Genomic DNA, 5,345 nt, shown 5'->3' on the forward strand with positions numbered 1-5,345 from the left:
TACTCCATTCACATTTATTTTAGCAGTCGGTTGGCCATGAAATAATTTTCTCAAGTTTTTGTAACTAGAAAGGAGTAAGGTTGGCACTCATGAAATGTCGTTAATGTCATAACGCCGTTGCCACAACTAATATCAATTTTTATTACGAAAATGCCGAAAGTGATTGAAAAAGGAGACAGGGTTTCAGGAAGTGCTATTTAGAATTCAGGTTCGCTCATTCAAATAGTAATACCCTGATATTCTAAAATCCACAATACATCAGACGGTAGCGAACATATTCAATGTAAGAGAATTTATATAATGTTTCACCTGAATCTAAACTACTTATATTTCAGATGAATATTTCCACAATCAGAAAGATTGTGAATGAAGATGATGACAAAGAATTTCCTTCTATTGGGAGACCCAAAAAAGTGGTGGCATTTGGCAATTTTATGTTGTTATGAGTGAATTAATGCGAAAAGTTTACTACAGGATTTTCGATGAATGTCATCGTAGAATAAATTCCCGAAAATTGATCTTTCTCCTTTTCATTTGACTTGTCCTACACATTGTAAATGTCTTAAGGTACCAATAAATACCTAATTATTATTATTATATCAATGTATTAAGATGAACAGCCACAAATACGTGCCAGTTGTCCTGTTAATTGTTTATTCATGTGAAATTTTTGTTCTAAGGTGAAGTTCATCTTGACTTGAAACTTCCTAATTCCCTTTACTTACATTGATGCAAGATGATTTTTGTTGAAGAATTTAACATTCTTGTGATTATCTGTTAATTCCTTCGGGATATACCCATTCCCAACCACTGCATCATATCGGGTTAATATTTTTGAAAGCTGCAAATGATTTAACGTATTCTAACTTCAGCCAAAGAAGATAACGAACATTAACTCTCCTCAAGCTAGTGCATATCATGATATTATACCGATCTCTTGCATTTTCCATGCAAATAACTGGATTTGATATGCCTTCAATCAGTTTGTATAAACTTCAATTATGTTCGTCACATATTTTCCGAAGAGATTCGACATTGTGATAAAATATGTAATAACAGAAACGTAGAACGGGCAACATAGCGTTGCATTAAAACCCAAAAATGTTTTGACAAGCGTCATAACCCCACATTTTCGTACTATACAGAGTGAAATGTGTCAAATTTCCATGACCAACCGAGTGCTAAAATGAAAGTGAATGGAGTATAGTTACCAATTCCCTCATCTCTGGAGGAGTGTTACTCATATCCATATCGCTCTCACAATCCATTCTTGATTATAATGAACACTACGTAATATTCAAACCACGTTCTTAATTAACTCGTAAAATGTAGCAGATTTCGTAAAGAATCAATTCAACAACTGCAAATGACAGTTATTGTCACAGACACTTACGTTCTCATCAAATCCTAGCTCTCGCATCAATAACGAAGCGAGGAACGGAGCGGACGAAAAGTGTTCAAGGACGAAAAGTGAATGAGGACGAAAAGTACTTGCCCCCAAAATTAGTCGACTTTTGGTTCGGAAATTAGTACGTAAAATGACATTTTTCGTTCAGGTCGAGGAAGAAATTTTTTAATGTTAGAAGTTTTTATATTTTAAATATTAACCACAGCCTTTGTATTACCAGACATTATCCGAGAAGCACAACTAAATAAACTGCATTAAAAACGATTCAGGGAAGATGGACATAGTCGATTATTTTACCCCAAATTAAATTATATACGCTCAGACCCTCCCTCCTGAAGCTTAGACAAGGTAGGCCGTTAACCGACCAGAAAAATCGTTTACGATTCGTGTAGTTAAAACAACGGCCACATGGTCTTGGCAAAGGGTTAAATATACAGATAGACCATCATTTATTACCATTTAATAAAACTTAATTGGGTTTCAAGTTCTGCTTGTTGCCGAGCAGCTGACTGTGGCCATACGTTTGTGGTAATTAAAAAGAGTTTAGTCGGAATATTTACATGATATTCCCCTGATTCGACCCACATTTCAATACCATTTCGGTAACATCTTCGGAAATTTTAGGGTTCCCATTTTCAGACCGATTGGAAACATTGAATTCCAAATTCTAGCACATCATAACTACTTCAAAATAACATTTTTTTCTCAATTGTTCGTTAGAACAATTCTTCCAAAAATAGCAACTTCGTTCATTCATTCCACTGATATGTGAATTTTACGTCTGTAATTTCACAAAAATAGACTAAAACGATTGGGGCGGACATATGGTTTTGGTCTCATTTGACCTCGTCAGAGCGACACAACTCACACCAGAAAATGAAACAAATTGTACATTGTATATTCTTTTGATATAGAGCATTACAAATTTCAACATCAAGCAATAATTATAGCATATAGTGTATAAGGTTAGAGTAACGTTATATCATAGAATTTTGCGTATGATACAAGAGCTCAAGAAAAAACCCCAATAAAACACCCCGTGAGTAAATGAGTATAGTGGATTGTAAGAGATGAAAGTGTTTACAAAATAAGCTGAAATATTTCATATTGAAGAGAATCAAAATCAAATGCAAAAATTGATCCTTTCCTCGAAGAAAAAGAGAATGGAGGTAGTCTGCTCCAAGTTACCAGAAAATTTTTTCTGAAATAGAAAAACAGAAAAAGCAGAAAGATGTGAGATAATTTATTAATTTCTATATATCAGATGGTTTCTTCTGATTCCCCGCATGCACAACTAGGGCTCTCAACTGAATTCCATCGGAAAAGCATAATATTGCAACTTCCTCGACATGTTCTTATACGATTCAGAGTACACCATATTTTCCTGGGAAAATCAAAATCAGGAACTCTATCCAAGGGATCACTAACTAATTCTTGGTTGAAAATAGAGTACGTATTCCATACAGACTGCAAAATATCCTTGTCCCTTACATTCGATTAAGGAAAGAGTTGCACCATAAGGGTTTACGCGACTTCAGTCTGGGAATTGTATTTTGTGGAATATAGGATATAATTTGAATGAGACGGGAAAGGAGTGGAATTTATTTCAAGAATTTACAACTACACTCTTTCTATGAATATGGAGAGATAAAATGTTTGAAAGAACTGGTAACCAGTGGATAGATGAAGATCTAATAGTTCCAGCAATAATTCTCATAGAAAGATTCAGCTGTGCATCAATTTTTGCACATGAGCACTAATAATCCAAACGACCAACAAAATTCAGCAGCCGAAAAAACCAAAGCACATGCTGCAGTTCGAAAAGTAGTTGCATCAGCACCCCATGAAGTACCAGCTAGTTTATGCAGGATATTATTTCTAGTTTTCAACTTCAGACGCTAATTTTCCATATGCTCTTTGAAATTCAGCGAGGAATGTAGCTCAACTCCTAGATATTTTGAATTGATGTTATGTTCCAAAAAAGAATAACCGAAAACTACGCTCAATTTTTCTATATACGAAACTCCGGTTCATTTGGTTTGAGACGCAAAACGCAAACACCACTCGAAAAAGTAATTCCTTAAAATTTCCTAATCTGTAGATAGATTATTCTCTTTCATCTAAAATCATAATGATGGAATGCGAGGGCAATATCATCAGCGTATCTAAATTTCTCAGAAGAAGTAGTGGGGATATCACAAAGATATAAATTGAAAAGAAGAGGTGCTGAAACTGATCCTTGTGGAAGACCATTATTCAAAGTTTTGAAATTACAACTATAATTATCAACAAAACACGAGGCCTTCCATCTGACAGAATGTTTTCTAGTAAGCGAACCATCTTTCAACACTTCAGATTCGTATGCAGTTTAAAAATCGAACCATCCTTCTATACTGTGTCATATGCTGCAGATAAATCCACAAATGCAGTTCCAGTTTATAGTTTATCATTGAAACCTGCTTGAATAACAAAGGTTAGGCTCAGAACATGATCAAAACAATTTCTATTTTTCCTGAAACCCCCTTGACAATTTTGGAAAGCGTCTTCTAGAGTCGATTCAGTCTTAAAAAGAATAAGCATCTCTAAAAATTTGAAAGGAACAATCACTAAACTAATGGTTCAATAACTACTAGGATCTGAAGATTCCTTTCCACGTTTTAAAATTCCTATAATTTTTGCCTTTCGGAATTTAGAATGTCATTATAAAAAGCTAAGAACCAAGACAAGGCGATTTTGCATAAATGTTTGATGAGATATCGTCTAATAATGAAAACACATTTCTGTATCGTATTCTTTGTCGAATAGTTTTTTTAGATTTGCCAACACTCCACTGCAGAGATGGATACAATTTTAAGTCTACAAATCCTGTCTCCTCATTACATTTTTCAATGATCACACCATGTTTTTTTCATAAGAAAATCACCTTTGGAAAGAGAACAGAAATGAAACGTATGGGGAGTCCGGGAGAGTTGAACCCTTTTTCACTCTGAAGCCACTTAAGTTATATCTGTAAATGGTAAGGTAGATAATAGTAGACTGATGGTGAGATGAACATTTTAAATAGAGCAATTCTGTTTTTATGGACCAAACTTGGCTCATGCCTCCCTAATCCATGGGAGAGTTGAGCCGGGGGCGAGAGAGATTTGGCCATAAGTTTGGAAAAAAAATTGAAAGAAAACAATTTCCAATTACCAATGGTATTCTATGTTAAGCTTCGCATCATCAGATGTATCAGCATATGAAATACATATTTTCTATTTCAGAGTCACTTTCACTTATTTCCGAGATGTTTTTTACTTTTTTGAACCTTTGTGTATTTTTTTATATTTATTTCTATTATTCAATTTTCTTTTCTTAAAACAAAATATCATCTAAGCTCAGTGCGGGAAACTTGGACCACTGATTATTTCCCCCGACCATAGCATGGGTCAAGTCTCCCGCACTTCCTTTTAGCCTATTCAACAGATGTTTTCTTGAAACTTTTAAAACTATCATTAAAAAGGCTCATCGTTTGTAAAACAATAATAATCAATGAAAGCAATAAAACTAAAAAACACCACGCACCTATTAAACTTCTCAGACAGTGTAACAAACAATAATTAATTATTCAATTTCTTGCTTCCTAACAACAGAATCACTTTCAAACCTCCCACTCCCAACTGTTTTGATGGCGGCCAAAATGGAGCCGCCACTAGTTTTGTTACGAGTATGTCACAAGCTATTTAAGATACCGGTAACGCGAAATTTGAATTGAAATATTTGAGGTGGTTCAAGTCTCCTATCTCAGCAAGTCCCCCGGACTCCCCCATAATTGTAACCAACATCGGAAATTCTGCAACAGTGGTGTAAGAAATTCAAAACTTCACACTCTTCACATTTTTGAGACAGTTAATATAGCAAAGTGACCTTTATTTAGCAGCAGAATTCTCTTCCCAAT

The sequence above is a fragment of the Coccinella septempunctata genome, chromosome 7, assembly GCF_907165205.1.
Source record: "Coccinella septempunctata chromosome 7, icCocSept1.1, whole genome shotgun sequence".
Classification (NCBI taxonomy): domain Eukaryota; kingdom Metazoa; phylum Arthropoda; class Insecta; order Coleoptera; family Coccinellidae; genus Coccinella; species Coccinella septempunctata.